At 44.9% G+C, this 18,864-nt stretch overlaps 1 protein-coding gene across 1 annotated transcript in view; it reads left to right on the top strand.

The window, feature by feature from the left end:
• The first annotated feature begins 1,194 nt into the window (after positions 1 to 1,194).
• plin6 (perilipin 6) overlaps positions 1,195 to 18,864 on the top strand; it is a 27,136-nt gene continuing 9,466 nt past the window's right edge. The window contains exon 1 of the mRNA XM_080005265.1: positions 1,195 to 1,262. The gene's annotated coding sequence lies outside the window, so the exon portion shown is untranslated. The remainder of the gene's footprint in view (positions 1,263 to 18,864) is intronic.

Here is an 18,864-nt window from a genome sequence, read left to right as displayed (position 1 = left end):
GGTGTTGCCTGGGTCTCTGGGTGGTGCTGGTTGTTGTCCGGGGTGTCTGGGGTGTGTCTGGGACGTGTCTGGGTGGTGTCTGTGTGTTGTCTGGGTGTCTGGGTGTTGTCTGGGTGATGTCTGGGTGGTGTCTGGGTGGTGTCACAGTGTTGTCTATGTGTTGTCTGGCTCTCTGGGGGGTGTCTGGGTGTCTCGGTGGTGTCTGGGTGGTGTCTATGTGTTGTTTGGGTGTCTGGGTGGTGTCTGGATGTTGTCTGGTTTTCTGGGTGTTGTCTGGGTCTCTGGGGGGTGTCTGGGTGGTGTCTGGGTGGTTCCTGGGTGTCTGGGTGGTGTATGGGTGGTGTCTGGGTGTCTGGGTGGTGTCTGGGTATCTGGGTGGTGTCTGGGTGTCTGGGTGGTGTCTGGGTGGTGTCTGGGGGGTGTCTGGGTGTTTGGGTGGTGTCTGGGTGGTGTCTGGGTGTTGTCCGGGTGATAATTGCAGGTGGTGTCTCGGTGTTGTCCGGGCGGTGTCTGGGTGGTGTTTGGGTGGTGTCTGGGTGGTGTTTGGGTGTTGTCAGGGTGGTGTCCGGGTGGTGTCTGGTTGCTGTCTGGGTGCTGTCTGGGTGTCTGGATGGTGTCTGGGTGGTGTCTGGGTGTCTGGATGGTGTCTAGGTGGTGTCTGCTTGTTGTCCGGGTGATGTCCGGGTGGTGTCTGGGTGGTGTCTGGGTGTCTGGATGGTGTCTAGGTGGTGTCTGCTTGTTGTCCGGGTGATGTCCGGGTGGTGTCCGGGCGGTATCAGGGTGGTGTCTGGGTGGTATCTGGGTGGTGTCCAGGTGGTGCCTGGGTGTCTGGGTGGTGTCTGCGTGGTGTCTAAGTGTCTGGGTGGTGTCTGGGTATCCCGGGGGGTGTCTGGGTGGTGTCTGGGTGGTGTCAGGGTGGTGTGTTCATCAGGGGGTTCAGGATGTGAAGGGTTAAAACCTTGTATTCACACTGTGACATCATCAGCTTCTTGTGACTTTTCCTTTTCACCAAAACTTGCACCGTCATCAAAGGCTTCATTGATCGGATGCTAATCGATCAGTTACACATCAAGAGGGGCGGAGGCTCCTGCACCCATTGCCTCCTCTCCTCCACCCAGCGCCACTTCTCCTCCGCCCAGCGCCACTTCTCCTCCTGTCGCTGACGAAGACGCCGCTTGCTCCAGACTTGCAGCAGATCGACTGGTTTCCACGGCAACAGATTGGAAGTGTAGAGGAGACTCGATCTGTGATCCAAGAGGAAGGTGAGGAGGGGGTTACAATGTTCACTAGTTAATTCACTAGTGAAGTAATGCACTAGTTAGGGATTCGCGAGTTAAGAACTCCACTAGTTACACTAGTAAAGTAGTTCACCAGTTAAGTACTCTATTAGTTACACTAGTAAAGTAGTTCACCAGTTAAGTACTCTATTAGTTACACTAGTAAAGTAGTTCACCAGTTAAGTACTCCATTCACAGTTCCATTCAGTTCACATCTACTGTAACTAGTTCACTATCTTCTGTAACAAGTTCACTTTCCATTGATACTTGTTCACCATCTTCTGTAATCAGTTCACTATCTCCTGTAACTAGTTCCCCATCTACTGTAACTTGTTCACAATCCACTGTCACTAGTTCACTATCTACTGTAACTAGATCAGTATCCAATGTAACTAGTTCACCATCTACTGTAACTTGTTCACAATCTACTGTAACTAGTTCACCATTTACTGCAACTTGTTCACAATCTACTGTAACTAGTTCACCATCTACTGTGATTTGTTTACCACCTGGTGTAACTAGTTCGCTATCACTGTCACCAATTCAACATCTACTGTCACTAGTTCAACCTCCACTGTAACTAGTTCACTATCTACTGTTACTGTTTCAATGTCTACTGTAACTAGTTCACTATCTACGGTGGCACAGTGCATTGCACTGCTGCCTCACAGCAAGAAGGTCCTGGGTTCGATTCCCGCCTGGGGCGCTGTTGGCACCGTGCTCCGGTGGGTTATCTCCCAAACAGGAGCCTTTCTGTGTGGAGTTTGCATGTTCTCCCCGTGCTCACATGGGGTTTCCTCCACCTCACGTCAGTAAGGACCCCCCTCAAAAACATGCACCCATCATGGTCTGACCAGCGATGGACACTCGTCACCAGGTCCCCGGGTGCGTTCACCAACGCTGCCCCCTGCTCCTGGCTGTGCCCCCGGAGGAAGGACAAGCCAGGATGGTTCAATGCAGAGGAACCATTTCACCGGCACCATCCAAAGCATGTGCGTGTGTGTGTGCATATGGTGTGGTGTGCTGTGTGACAATTAAAGATTCTTCTTCTTCTACTATAACTAGTTCACCATCTACTGCCACTAGTAAAATATCTACTGTCACTAGTCCACCATCTATTGTAACAAGTTCACAATCTTCTGTAACTAGTTCACTGTCTACTGTAACTCATTCACTATCTAATGTGACTTGTTCGCTTTCTACTGTAATTAGTCATATATCCTGCTTTGGTGGGGGTTTCTTCCCACTGTCAAGTGTTCAGGGGGGGAGACAGAGTCTTTCAGTCTGTGGTGCGCCAACATGGCTTGAGTTTTATTGTCCATTTTAGTGTTTGGCACGCAGGCCACAGTTATGTGTATATACTGTATATCTGAGGATCTATTTATAAAATGCTTGGTAATAGTCCTCTCGGGCGCAGGAGGATTGGCGTTCGTCCGCAGCCGGTGCTTGACCATGTCCCTTTGTCCGCCACTTACCCCCACCGCCCGCCTTAGGCCGGGGAACTGATGTAGATAGGTCCATGAGACTCTGAAAGGGGCTGGGGCACGGAACAACCCAAACAGAAGTGTGCGAAAGTGGTATAAGCCAAACGGTGTGGAGAATGCCGACTTTTCCTTGGACTCCTGAGACAAGGGAATCTGCCAGTAGCCCTTGGTTAAATTCAGTGTCGTGAAAAAATTAGCTGCACCTAACCGGTCGAGAAGTTCATCGACCCGGGGCATCGGGTAGGCGTCGAACTTGGACACCGCATTAACCCTTCGGTAGTCCACGCAGAACCGGACTGACCCATCAGGCTTACTCACCAGCACGATGGGACTAGACCAGTCACTCGAAGAGTCCTCTTATACGCCCATGTCCAGCATGGCCTCTAACCGCTGTAACCAGAGCCACGGACGCCCCCTCCCTCCATTCTTTTAAGAGGTTTAGGTGATAAATCTGTATCGCCCCCTGCCTGTCAGACCGTTCCACTTCATAATCAACCTCGCTAACCCATCGTGTGACCACAAAAGGCCCTTGCCCCTTCGCAAGCAATTTAGAGCTGGACGTAGGGGGCAACACACCTTGTCTCCCGGTGCAAATTGTCTGAGTCGAGACCCCCGGTCGTATAAGAGGGGCTGACGTTCCTGAGCCCGGAGCAAATTCTTCCGTGATAACGGCCGAATCAATGCGTGAAACTTTGCTCTCAGGTCCTTTACATACTGTATTTCAGTCTTACTAGTGCTAGGACCTTCCTCCCAGTTTTCTTTAATTAGGTCTAGCACCCCCAGTGGTCTTCTGCCAAAGAAGGGTTCAAAGGGAGAAAATCCCGTGGAGGCCTGGGGAACCTCCTGCACTGCAAACAACAGGGGGTCCAACCACTTGTCCCAATTACGGCTATTGTCGTGAACGAAACTTTAGAATCATGTTTTTCAGTGTTTTATTAAACCGCTCCACCAGGCCGTCAGTCTGGGGATGGAGGAACTCGTAAAGTTCCCGAAGTGTACGTGACATAAAGGTAATACCCTGGTCGGTCGGGATTTCCTTTGGAATCCCGACTCAGGAGATGACCTGAAACAGCGGCTGCACTACACTTATGGCCGTAATACCGCACAGGGGCACTGCTTCTGGGCACCGGGTTGCATAATCCACTAGGACTAACACAAAACAATACCCACGGGCACTGCGGTCTAATGGGCCGATGAGGTCCATACCGAGTCTTTCGAACAGGGCCTTGACTAGGGGGAGGGGCCTCAACAGCACTTTTGGCATAGCCGAAGGGTTGACTAATTGGCACTCATGACATTCGGCGCAGCATTTACGCACATCTGCCTAAATGCCTGGCCAATAGAAGCGGGCCATTATCCGCTGTCGTGTTTTCTCGTGACCGAGATGACCGGCCATCGGGTTATGGTGAGCCGCCTGGAAGAGCATTTCCCGGCGGGCCTTCTGTACCAACAACTGGGTTATCTCCTCTCCTGTCTGAGTGTCACGGCTCACTCGATATAACCTGTCCCTAATCACCGAAAAATAAGGGTGAGTGAGCATGGCGTCTGGGCACCTCAATACGCCTCAATAACCTCAATAAAAGTAATGTCCTCCGTTGGGTTCTGGCGTGTAGTGGGTGATGTGGAACTAGACGTTCCGGTTATTTTCTTTGTTCTTTTTTTTCCCCAAGCTTTCACAGCTGTGTGAGTAAGCAAAGTTATCTGAAAAAGGCCCTGTCTGCGGGGCTCATCCCACTTTCTTTGCGTATGTTCAGGGACACCCAGTCGCCGGCCTGAGGTGATTATCGGGCGTGCACCGGTCTGTCGTCTGGGACACCGTTGGTTTAGCCTGTTGGAAGATGGCTACAGCGTAGGTGGAGGGCAGAGAGATGTTTTGCACAGTTAATCAGTTCATTTTGACATTGCTGAAGGGAGGTCCCTTGTGGGGCCCTCTGAGGTATGTAGAGCTCAGTGTTAGGGCCGTCTGAGGCTTTGAATGCCCAATGATGGATCCAAATATCTTGTTCGTAGACATCTGCTTGGTTCTGGGGGGGGGGGGGGGGGTAAATCTATTCATTAAATATCAAATTTGATGTAAAAACAATACTATACTATTACACACTCAAACATTCATGAACCACAACTCAAAGTGGATAAAACAAAACCCAATCGAATTGGTTTACTACAATTTTAAACCATTTACCAGCAGCACATTTCTAAATGCCATAACATCAATGGAACAAAACAAAAAATTAAACCTCAAAACACAAAAAATAAAAATCCAATGAACCAACAAGACAGAGAAATTACAGACAGATACAGATAATTTGTCAAACTAATTTTGTTCAATCGCATCTTAACCCATAAACAACAGCTTGAGCTGTCCTAATTCTCATATTATCCAGGGGGTTATCAACACAAGGTCACATTCAGCTTCATCTAGTCGTAACTTTTTCTACTTTTTTCCAAACTACCTTTTTAAAATTCTATCCAAGTGCTTGATATACAGAAAAATAATCAACTTTTAAAATAAGAGAGATTCGAGAAGAAAATCCGAATGAGAGTTAAACCTTTTACTTGTCTGCAGATCTATCAATTGTCACTGCCCCTCTTGGTATTTAATCTTTTATTTTTATGTTTATTAGGGCTGCGATCGATTAAAAAAATAACTAATTAATGTCGCAATTTGCTGTAATTAGTTGCGAGTAATCGCAATTAATCACAAGACTGAGCTTGTGATACAGTAATGAATATTTAAAGATCCTGTCATGTGAACAACAGATTTCCAGTAAAACAATGAAGTCCATTGTAATTGACTGTCAGCTTAAGGGAAATATTTCTTATATTCATCACAAACAAAAAACAACAACAACCCAGGCCTAGATGTCAAAATGCCAGTTGAATTTAGAGGTAATAATGTATTATATGCATAAATGATAATTAAGATATGAAGCTATTTTTTTTTTTTCATCAATCGTTTTTCTTCATTTATTAATCAAACCACAAAGAACTGATAACAAAGACGGATATAAGAGTGACTGATAGACTGAATAGACTGGCCCAGTTATGCACGGCGCACTTTTTATTTCATTCAATAACTACATTGAGTTTAAAAAAGACATCTAAAATAAAAACAATGTTTTTATGTGCTTAAAATAACATTTAAGATGATATTCGATTTTTAAAATTCCCATTGAACACAGCATCACTTTGTTTTCAGAGCTCCTTTGAATACAACATATCACTCCCTGCTTGGAACACGCACGAGAGAGAGAGATGGATCGAATCTCTCTGAAGGATTAAATAATTATAACAAATATGCAAAAACAAATACAAACAAATGCAGATGCTTAGGCCTGCTGGAGGGGCACCTTAAGCCTGCAGTACGCCTGGCGTTAATTGTGTTAATTTTTCAAGATGTTAAATATTTAAAATTAATTCCAAAATCCATGCAGTAATTTTGACAGCACTAGTTTTTATCCAAATTCTATTCCTAGTTGTATTTATATCTTAATCTTCACTTTTATTTAATCTTTCCATTTTTATGCACAGCACAGTAACTGGATTTTGCAGAAAAGCATTTCACTACATGTTGTACTTGTGATGTGTATATGATAATAAATAAATATACCAATGTAATATATCTATATATCTATAATATAATGTCATATATGTATCAATATATCAATATAAATAAATATTTTCTCTTGAATCAGTCCTGGTCTATGTTCCATTCTCTGTGATATATGAGGGGTTCCTTGTGCTCAGGGTTACTTTGCTGCCGGACGGGAACAAGGAGAGTCCCTAAAGGATATATTTGCAGTGGCTGGCATCTAATGACTCTCTGAATGGGGTGGTCGTCATGGTCTATGTCGAGGAATGGCGTCGATTTTGACACTTGTGACTATGTGACTGGTTTTACAATATCTCAGGTTCACAGTATCTTGCTATATTGGCTTATATGTCAGATTAAATATCAAATTCAGGATCATTTTGGGTGTTTTCACTAAGCTGTGGGGAAAAGACATGCAGTTCCCCTTGAGGCGGGGTTAGTCACACACATACATTGGAATTGACGCCACAACCATACATAAACTGTAGTGAAACAGTTTCTGCATTCCTTCTCACTCTGCTTCAGCTCTCCGAGGTGATACTGCTACAGAAATTAAAGGGTCGCGTTAATCTGCAGTTTGTCCATCGGTGGTCTTAAATAAAGTGGCAGACAGACGTTGGTTTTACTTGTACAAGGGTCGGATCAGAGATGTGCTAAAGAGCATCTCTCTGAGTCCAACAGTTTATTTTCAGGGAGTCGGAGAATATACGGTCAGTTCAACATCACAGATACAGAGAATATACAGTCAGCTTGACCTCACAGGTGCAGAAAATAATTGGTCAGGCCAAGATAAGGCAAGCTTTGAGGTTGGGGCAAGCTTTTTGGCAGGAACCCAAGGGAGGACACAATCTAAAAGGTTTGAAAGAATTTACCCTGTGTACTAAAATAAAAATGTGTGACTGGAAGCTACATGAAGTTGTGTTCTTCATTGTGTGCATATATGTTTATGTGATCACATGGATTTAGATATATTGTTACAATACTACCTATTCTCCTTCCCTCACAGTGCTCGTGGCAGAGCAGACCGACACAGCAATGTTTCAAACCCTTTTATTGCTCTAGATCACAAACTTCTGAGTTAGGATTTTGCTACGTTTAGCAGGTGAGCCCAAGCCTCTCACATTCCAACTAACAAACTTAATGGGTGTCATTGAAGCTGCGGAGAAAGTCTTTCACCATATTTTCTGGGGACTCGGTGTTGTTCTCTGGGATCCCAGAAAAGATGAGGTTGTCCCGCATACTTCTGGATTGAATATCCAGGATAGTCTCTTTCATTATTTTATTTTATTTTTTTACAGCTTCCATCTCCGCTGTGCAGGAAATCAAGACTGGCTTTGATCTCGGTAATGTCTCGGAGAAGTGGACCGAGCATGTCCAGCTTCTTGTTAATCCCATCCAAGACACTAACCTCTATAGCACGCAGTATGAGATCGTCTGTGTCAGTTGCTGAGTCGGTCTTCTTCCTTTTCGTGGGATTATTGAGGTCCTTGTCGTCTTCCATCATGTATTTGTGATAAAAAAAAATCAATGTAATCCTCAAGGTCCTCCACTTTGGTTTCGCGCAGTGATCATTTTTTTTAATATACTGTACATAAATAATATTTGCAATTTGCTTCGTTATTTTGTCTGAGGTGGAGCTGCCGGTGTGTTAGTTAGTGTAGCAGGGCGCCGCCATGTGGGGACTCCACTCACTACTCACTTCCGCTTCCGTCTTCTCGTGAGATCACAGCATGCTCCCGTCTCCAATCAAGTACTTAGTTAGTTCAATATCTACTGTAACTAGTTCACCAACTATTGTCACGAGTTCACTGTCTCTGTAACTACTGTAGTTCACAATCTACCTTCACTCGTTCACTATCTACTGTCAAAAGTTCACAATCTACTATCACCAGTTTACCGTAGACTGTAACTAGTTCACTATCTACTCTAACTAGTTCAGCATCCACTGTAACTAGTTCACTATCTACTCTAACTAGTTCACTCTCTACTGTCACTAGTTGACTATCTACTGTCACTAGTTCACCTTAATCTGTAACTAGTTCACTATCTACTGACACAAGCTCAACATCTACTGTTACTATTTAACCATCTACTGACACTAATTCACTATCTTCCGTCACTTGTTCACTGTATACTGTAACTAGTATACTATTTACTGTAACCAGCTCACTATCTGCTGTCAATAGTTCACCATCTCCCTTTAATAGTTCACTATCTACCTTCACTAGTTCCCTAACTACTGTCACGAGTTCACCATCTCCTGTAACTAGTTCACAATCTACTGTCACTAGTTAACCATCTCCTGTAACTAGTTCACAATCTACTGTCACTAGTTAACCATCTCCTGTAACTAGTTCACAATCTACTGTCACTAGTTCAATATCTACTGTAACTAGTTCACCAACTATTGTCACAAGTTCACTGTCTCTGTAACTACTGTAGTTCACAATCTACCTTCACTCGTTCACTATCTACTGTCAAAAGTTCACAATCTACTATCACCAGTTTACCGTAGACTGTAACTAGTTCACTATCTACTCTAACTAGTTCAGCATCCACTGTAACTAGTTCACTATCTACTCTAACTAGTTCACTCTCTACTGTCACTAGTTGACTATCTACTGTCACTAGTTCACCTTAATCTGTAACTAGTTCACTATCTACTGACACAAGCTCAACATCTACTGTTACTATTTAACCATCTACTGACACTAATTCACTATCTTCCGTCACTTGTTCATTGTATACTGTAACTAGTATACTATTTACTGTAACCAGCTCACTATCTGCTGTCAATAGTTCACCATCTCCCTTTAATAGTTCACTATCTACCTTCACTAGTTCCCTAACTACTGTCACGAGTTCACCATCTCCTGTAACTAGTTCACAATCTACTGTCACTAGTTAACCATCTCCCGTAACTAGTTCACAATCTACTGTCACTAGTTAACCATCTCCTGTAACTAGTTCACAATCTACTGTCACTAGGTAAACATCTACTGTAACTAGTTCACTCTTTGCCGTCACTAGTTCACTATCGAATGGCAGTAGTCCACTATCTAATGTAACAATTTCACAATCCACTATCACTAGTTCACCGGCGACTGCAACTTGTTCACTATCTGCTGTCACTAGTTCACCATCTACTGTAACTAGATCACTATCTACTGTCACTAGTTCCCTATCAAATGCAGGAGTCGGGAACCTACGGCTCGTGTGACATGGCAAGGCCAGCTGTCTGTGCCTCAGAACCTCACCACAGGGGTGCCCCAAGGCTCGGTGCTGGGACCCCTCCTCTTTGTCATATACACCACCTCACTGGGCCCGATCATCCGCTCGCATGGCTTTTCATATCACTGCTATGCGGATGATATTCAACTCTATCTGTCCTTCCTGCCTGATGACCCCACTGACCCCACGAGGAACTGTTGCGTCCTCTGCCTGACGGAAACATGGCTGACACCACTGGTGCCGGATGAAGCCATACGTCCAGCCGAGGCCTTCTCCGTGTTCCGCGGCGACAGAACGGGAGAGTCGGGGAAATCCAAAAGTGGAGGCGTCTGCCTAATGGTAAACAACCGCTGGTGTAACGCCAACAATACCAGATTCCTCTCCCACTCCTGCTCGCCGAACCTGGAACAGCTGACCATACTATGCCGTCCATTTTATCTCCCCCGGGAATTCAGCACGGTCATCATTACAGCCGTTTATATCCCACCGCAAGCGGACACCGACGCAGCTCTGTCGGTTCTGTACGATGTGCTGTGCGGATTTCAGAACAGACATCCCGACGCGGCTGTGGTGGTGACTGGGGACTTTAACAGGGCCAACCTGAAAAAAGTTCTGCCGAATTTCCACCAACACATCACGTGTGCCACCAGGGGAGACAGAACTCTGGACCATTGTTACACTCCTTACAAGAACGGATACAAGCCCGTGTCGCTCCCTGCTTTCTGGAAATCAGATCACACCGCGATCTCGCTGCTTCCTGTTTACAGGCCTCTGATCGCGCGGGATCTGGTGATGACGAGGGATGTGAAGCGGTGGACGGACCAATCGGAGGCTGCGCTTCAGGACGCTCTGACTGACGTAGACTGGGACATGTTCCAAACAAGTTCAAGTGACGTCAGTGAGTTTACGGAGGTTGTAGTAAGTTTTGTAACTACGCTAGCGGATGAAATCGTTCCCACGGTGAAAGTTTGGATATTTCCAAACCAGAAACCATGGGTTGATAAATCCATCCTTGGCGCTCTGAATGCTCGCACGGCTGCTTACAACGACGGTCTTGTATCTGGTAATATGGACAATTACAAAGCGGCGTCGTACAATCTGCGGAGGGCGGTGAAGGACGCCAAATGGACGTACAGAGAGACCGTGGAGCTACAGATGGAGCGGGGGGACACAAGATGCCTGTGGGAAGGGCTGCGAACAATAACAAACTACAAGAGCAGCTCCTCCCCAGCCACGAGTGTGGACGCCTCCCTGGCCGACCAACTGAACTCCTTTTATGCGCGGTTCGAGTCTGGCAGCAGCACCGCTAGCTCGGCGGCTAATTGGAGTTACACCGCTGGGGATGAGCGCGCACTCTCAGTGTCCGTGCACGAGGTCAGGAGGGCTCTGATGCGGGTGAACACCAAGAAAGCTGCGGGCCCAGATGGCATATCTGGGCGAGTACTGAAGACCTGTGCTAACCAGCTAGCTCCGGTGTTCACCACAATATTCAACATCTCCCTGGCTGAATCAGTGGTCCCGTCCTGCTTCAAGAGGTCCACCGTCGTTCCTGTGCCGAAGATCGCCTCTCCAACCTGCCTGAATGACTACCGTCCAGTGGCCCTCACCTCGGTGGTCATGAAGTGTTTCGAGAGGCTGATTAAGGATTACATCTGCGCCTCTCTTCAGAGAGGCGCAGATGTTCGCGTACCAGCAAAACAGCTCCACGGATGAAGCGGTCTCCCAGGTATTGCACACCACGCTCACGCACCTGGATGGCCAGAAGGGGGCCTATGTGAGAATGCTGTTCATCGATTATAGTTCAGCTTTCAACACCATAGTCCCCACCAGACTGGCTGTCAAGCTGATGGAGCTCGGATTGAATGGTCCGCTGTGCACCTGGATCCTGGACTTCCTCACAGGCCGGCCCCAGGTGGTCAAGGTGGGGAAGTACATGTCAAGCTCCCTCACCCTGAATACAGGATCCCCCCAGGGCTGCGTCCTCAGCCCCCTACTGTACTCCCTGTACACACATGACTGTGTGGCCAGGTCCAGCTCCAACACCATCATCAAGTTTGCTGACGACACCGTGGTCGTGGGCCTGATCACCGACTGCGATGAGAAGGCCTTCCGCGAGGAGGTGGCTGACCTGTCACTCTGGTGCCAGGACAACAGCCTACACCTGAACGTCAGCAAAACCAAGGAGCTGATTGTGGACTTTAGGCGTGGATCACAATCGAGGACGCACGCGCCCTTGTGGATTAATGGGACTTCTGTCAATAGGGTGAGCAGCTTCAGATATCTGGGAGTCCACATCACAGAGGACTTAACATGGACTGTACACACAGACACTCTGGTGAGAAAGGCGAGGCAGCGTCTCTACCACCTCAGGCAGCTGAGGAAATTCCGGGTCTCGGTGAGGATCCTCAAGTCCTTCTACTCTGGAGCAGTGGAGAGCATCCTCACAGGCAACATCACTGCCTGGTTTGGGAACTGTACTGCCCAGGACAGGCGGGCCCTGCAGAGGGTGGTGCGTTCAGCTGAACGTACCACTGGAACTACCCTCCCCCCTTTGCAGGAGTTATACACCAGGAGGTGTAGTAGCAGAGCTGCAGGATCATGAAGGATCCTCATCACCCCAACAACAGACTGTTCCAGCTGCTGCGGTCAGGCAAGCGCCTCCGCAGTCACACAGCGAGAACAGAGACTGAGACTGAGTTTTTTCCCGCAAGCCATTAGAACTGTCAACGCTGACCTCACCAGGGGTCCTAACCGAGCCATGCACTAGGCTCCACTACCTACTGTACTGTATGTAGCATACTGTACCGCATACTGTGTCACTGTTCAGGGTTGTTCGTGATGCCGTATTGCTGCGCTGTACTGTTGTATACTGTGCTGTATTATCCCAAACACTACCTCACTCTATTCACATTCACATGCCACTTTAATTCACATTCCACTTTAATTCACATATCTGTATATACATAAGCATATTCCCTCTATCTATTCCATTTTATTTCATTTTATTTTTATTGTATTTTATTCTATATATTTTTATCTTATTCTATAAGTATTCAACTTACTGTATTACGTTTTAGGAGTCAGTTAGTCGGTCTATTAGAAAGGAATTCTTTACTTTTATTTCTTTTTTTTTCCTAGGACATATTGTGTGTTATCACCGGGTGCGTTGCATTACATTTCACTGCATATATGTATGAAAGTATGTATATGTATGTGACAAATAAAAAATCTTGAATCTTGAATCTTGAATCTTGGTCTTGACGTGGATCTCGGATTGTCTCGCTGATATATCCACATGGATGAAGGATTATCATCTTCAACTAAACCTGGCGAAAATGGAACTGCTGGTCTTCCCGGCCAAACAAGGTATTTATCACAACATTGATATTAAAATTGACTCTCTATCTCTTGTTCCTACCAAGGCTGCAAGGAATCTTGGTGTCATTATTGATGACCAACTGACATTCTCGGACCATGTTGCCGCTGTCTCCCGGTCCTGCCGCTTCGCACTATTCAACATAAGAAAAGTCAGGCCGTACCTGACCCAATATGCCACTCAACTGCTGGTACAAACCTTGGTGATGTCCCGTCTCGACTACTGCAACGCCCTCTTAACAGGCTTGAGGCCTGTGCGGTGAAGCCACTGCAGATGATACAGAATGCGGCGGCGCGACTGGTGTTCAACCAGCCAAAGAGGGCACATGTCACTCCGCTTCTCATCCAGCTCCACTGGTTACCTGTAGCTGCTCGCATGAAGTTCAAGTCTCTTATGCTTGCCTACAGAGTGATTGTTAGGAATGCTCCCATCTACTTAAATACTCTTGTAAAAGCACGTTACCCCCCGGATGCTGCGCTCATCAAATGAGCGTTGCCTGGCTCTGCCGGCCGTACAGCCACTGCAATCCAGGCTATTCTCATTTGTAGTTCCACGTTGGTGGAACGAGCTGCCAAAAACGACCAGAGCAGGGACCTCCCTCTGTCTTTAAGAAGCACTTGAAGACCCAGCTCTTCAGTGAGTACCTCCTCTCCTAACTTACAATTACTTAGCACTACTTAGCAGTATTTATTGTTACACTAATGTCTCTGTCGCAGACGCTTTGGATAAAAGCGTCTGCTAAATGACTAAATGTAAATGTAATGTAAATGGCTTGCGAGCCAATTTAGGCTCTTTCGATGACGATATATGGCTCGCAGACAATTTTGAGCTAACATTTTTCATCACAATTAACAAGTAATAAATAATTATTCTGTGTAATTTTAAAGTAAAACAGGTCAGAGAAATTACAATTTTGAAAATAAAATTCAAAATATAAATGTGGCTGACAAAGGGGCATAGTCAAGCACCGGCTGCGGACCCCAGAAAGACTCTGGGGCCTTTTACTTGGGGCCCTGCCCCTCCTGGGTCTCTGCTCAGGAGCCACTTGTGGGAGTCTCTGCCATAGGTGGAGCTTTAGGGAGGGAGACGGAGTCTTCCTGGCTGTGGTGCGTCCACATTACATTACATTGCATTTAGCAGACGCTTTTATCCAAAGCGACTTACAATTATTCAAACACCGACGGACGCAGCCATCAGGAGCAATTAGGGGCTAAGTGTCTTGCTCAAGGACACTACAGCATGCTAGCAGGAGGAGCCTGGGATCCAACCAGCAACCTTTAGATCACTAGACCACCAGCTCTACCGCCTGAGCTACCACCCCCATGGCCAGAGTTTTATTGTTCATTTCAACATGCGGCACGCAGGCCACAATTATTACATTTAATTTAGCAGACATTACATTTCATTTCACAGACGCTTTTATCCAAAGCGAGCATGAGGTGGAGCATGAAGCATGAAGCTCCACCTCACTACGTATGAAGCAGACGACAAGGCCACCAGCAAAACCAGGCAGCACCACAAGTCACATCCATGCTAAAAAGTATTTAATTTATTATTGGTTAGCTACAGTAAAACAACAATATTATTATAAAGAGAAATGTATTATATATAGCACTTTTTTAAGTACTCAGAGATGTGTTATACGTGAAAAATGTATGTCTTACTTAAAAAATGCACGCATTAAGTTGCATTCAATTTTTTAATGTATGATATGGCATATTATAATACATTTAGAATTATTTGGCTTTTATGGCTCTCCCAGCCAAAAATGTTCTGACCCCTGATCTACTGTCACTAGTTCACCATTTACTGTCACTTGTTCACTGTCTTCTGTCCCTAGTTCACTATCTAATGTCACAATTTCACAATCCACTGTCACTAGTTCACTGTCGACTGCAACTTTTTCACAATCTGCTGTCACTAGTTCACCATCTACTGTAACTAGATCACTATCTACTGTCACTAGTTCACCATTTACTATTTACTATTATTTACTATTATTTGCTTTCCGTGCCTTTCTGTGTGGAGTTTGCATGTTCTCCCCGTGCTCACATGGGGTTTACTCCACCTAACGTCAGTAAGGACCCCCACCAAAAACATGCACACATGGACAACTAGTTCACTATCTACTGTCACTAAGTCACCATCTACTCTAACTAGTTTATGATCTACTGTCACAAGTTCACTATCTACTGTCACTAGTTCACTATATACTATGAATAGTTCAGTATCTACTGTAATGTGTTTACCATTTACTTTAACTAGTTCATTATCTGCTGTATCTAGTTCAATATCTACTGTAACTTCATCACCATGTACTGAAACTAGTTCACAGTCTACTGTTACTAGTTCATTATCTACTGCGACTAGTTCTCCGTAAACTGTAGCTAGTTCACTATCTACTATCAGTAGCTCAACATCTACTGTTAATAGTTAACCACCTATTGTCACTAATTCACTATCTTCCATCACTAGTTAACCATCTACTGTCACTAGTTCCCTATCGACTGTAACTAGTTCACTATCTACTGACACTAGTTTTACATCTACTGTCAGTAGTTCACGATTTACTGTCACTTGTTCACTGTATACTGTAACAAGTACAAGATTTACTGTAACTAGCTCATTATCTGCTGTCAATAGTTCACCATATCCTTTCAATAGTTTACCTTCACTAGTTCACTATCTACTGTCACTAGTTAACCATCTCCTGTAACTAGTTCCCTATCTACGGTCATTAGTTAACCATCTACTGTCACAAGTTCACCATCTACTGTCATTAGTTCACCATAGACTGTAACTAGTTCACCATCTGCTGTCACTAAGTCACCATCTACTGGAACTAGTTCAACATCTACGTCACTAGTTCACCGTAGACTTTAACCAGTTCACTATCTACTGACACTAGCTCAACATCTACTGTTACTAGTTAACCATCTACTGTCACTAATTCACTATCTTCCATCACTAGTTAACCATCTACTGTCGCTAGTTCACTATCTACTGTTACTAGTTAACTATCTACAGACACAAGCTCAACATCTACTGTTACTAATTTTACATCACTCGTTCACGATTTACTGCCACTTGTTCACTGTATACTGTAACTAATAGACTATTTACTGTAACTAGCTCACTATCTTCTGTCACGAGTTCACCATCTCCTGTAACTAGTTCAATATATACTGTCACTAGTTACTAGTTACTGTCACTATTTCACTGTCTACTGTAAATAGGTCACAATCTACCTTAACTAGTTCACTATCTGCCTTCACTAGGTCAGTATCTACTGTCACCAGTTCACTATCTACTGTCATTAGGTCACAATCTACTGTAACTAGTTTACGATCCACTGTCGACGGGGGGATGGGAGCTCAGGAGGTAGAGCTGGTGGTCTAGTCATCTAAAGGTTGCTGGTTGGATCCCAGGCTCCTCCTGCTAGCAGGCTGTAGTGTCCTTGAGCAAGACCCTTAACCCCTCATTGCTCCTGATGGCTGCGTCCGTCGCTGTTTGAACAATTGTAAGTCGCTTTGGATAAAAGCGTCTGGTAAATGTACTGTCACTAGTTCACTATCTACTGTCATTAGTTCACCGTAGACTGTAACTAGTTCACTATCTCAACATGTACTGTTGCTAGTAAACCATCTTCTGTCACTAGTTAACCATCTACGGTCACAAGTTCACTATCTACTGTAACTAGTTCACTATCTACTGTCACTAGTTCATGATTTACCATCACCTGTATACTGTAACAAGTACAATATTTACTGTAACTAGCTCACTATCTGCTGTCAATAGTTCACTATCTACCTTCACTAGTTCATGTGCTGTCACTAGTTCACCATCTACTGTCACTAGTTCACCATCAACTGTAAATAGTTCACTATCTGCTGTCACTAGTTCACCATCTACTGTCACTAGTTCACTATCTACTGTAAATAGTTAATTATCTACTGTCACTAGTTCACCATTTACTGTCACTAGTTCAATATATACTGTCACTAGTTCACTGTCGACTGTAACTAGCTCACTATCTACTATCACTAGGTCACCATCTACTGTCAGTAGTTCACTGTCTACTGTAACTAGCTCACTATCTGCTGTCACTAGTTCACTACCTTCTGAAACTTGATCACCTTCTTCTGTCACTAGTTCACCATCTACTGTCACTAGTTCACTATCTACTGTCACTTGTTCGCTGTCTACTGTCCCTACTTCACCATCTTCTGTCACATGTTCACAATCTATTGTCACTAGTTCACCATCTGTTGTCACTAGTTCACAATCTACTGTAACTAGATCACTATCAACTGTCACTAGTTCACTATCTACCGTAACTAGTTCACAATCTACTGTCACTTGTTCACTATCTACTGTAACTAGCTCACTATCTACTCTTACCAGTTCACTATCTACTGTAACAAATTCCCCATCTTCTTCCACTAGTTCACCATCTACTGTAACTAGTTCACTATCTACTGTAACTAGTTTACCAACTACTGTCATTAGTTCACCATCTACTGTAATTAATTCACTATCTCCTGTAACTAGTTCACTATCTACTGACTTGTTCACCATCTCCTGGCACTAGTCCACCATCTGCTGTAACTAGTTCACCATCTACTGTAACTAGTTCACTATCTACTGTCACTTCTTCACCATTTTCTGTAACTAGTTTACCTTCTACTGTCCCTAGTTCACTATCTACTGTAACTAGCACACTATCTACTGTCCGTAGTTCATCATCTACTGTCACTAGTTCACCATCAACTGTCACTTGTTCACCATATACTGTAACTAGTTAACTATTTACTGTCACTAGTTCACCATCCACTGTCACTAGTTCACTATCTACCATCACTAGTTAACCATCTACTGTCCCTAGTTCACTATCTACTGTAACTAGCACACTATCTACTGTCCGTAGTTCATCATCTACTGTCACTAGTTCACCATCAACTGTCACTTGTTCACCATATACTGTAACTATTTAACTATTTACTGTCACTAGTTCACCATCCACTGTCACTAGTTCACTATCTACCATCACTAGTTAACCATCTACTGTCACTAGTTCACAGTTTACCGTCACTAGTTAACCATCTACTGTCACTAGTTCACAGTTTACCGTCACTAGTTAACCATCTACTGTCACTAGTTCACAGTTTACCGTCACTAGTTAACCATCTACTGTCACTAGTTCACAGTTTACCGTCACTAGTTAACCATCTACTGTCACTAGTTCAGAGTTTACCGTCACTCGTTAACCATCTACTGTCACTAGTTCACTATCTCCTGTCACTAGTTCCCCATCTGTTGTCTCCAGTTCACCGTCGACTGAAACTAGTTCATTATCAACTTTCACTAATTTACAATCTACTGTCACAAGTTCACCATTGATTGTCACTAGTTCTCTTTCTACTGTCACTAGTTCACCATCAACTGTCACTTGTTCACCATCTACTGTAACTAGTTAACTATCTACTGTCACTAGTTAACCATCTACTGTCACTAGTTCACTGTTTACCGTCACTAGTTAACCATCTACTGTCACTAAACGGAACGGGAACTGAAATCTCGGTGGCACGGTGGTGCAGAGCATTGCACTGCTGCCTCACAGCAAGAAGGTCCTGGGTTTGATTCCCGCCTGGGGCGCTGTTGGCACTGTGCTCCGGTGGGTTATCTCCCAAACAGGAGCCTTTCTGGGTGGAGTTTGCATGTTCTCCCCGTGCTCACATGGGGTTTCCTCCACCTCACGTCAGTAAGGACCCCCACCAAAAACATGCACCATCATGGTCTGACCAGCGATGGACACTTATCACCTGGTCCCCGGGCGCGTCCACGTACGCTGCCCACTGCTCCTGGCTGTGCCCCCGGAGGAAGGACAAGCCAGGATGGTTCAAT

Source organism: Zeus faber (assembly GCF_960531495.2).
Source record: "Zeus faber genome assembly, chromosome: 8".
NCBI lineage: Eukaryota > Metazoa > Chordata > Actinopteri > Zeiformes > Zeidae > Zeus > Zeus faber.
The sequence above is the reverse complement of the archived record's forward strand: the minus strand, read 5'-3'. Positions and strand labels throughout refer to the sequence as shown.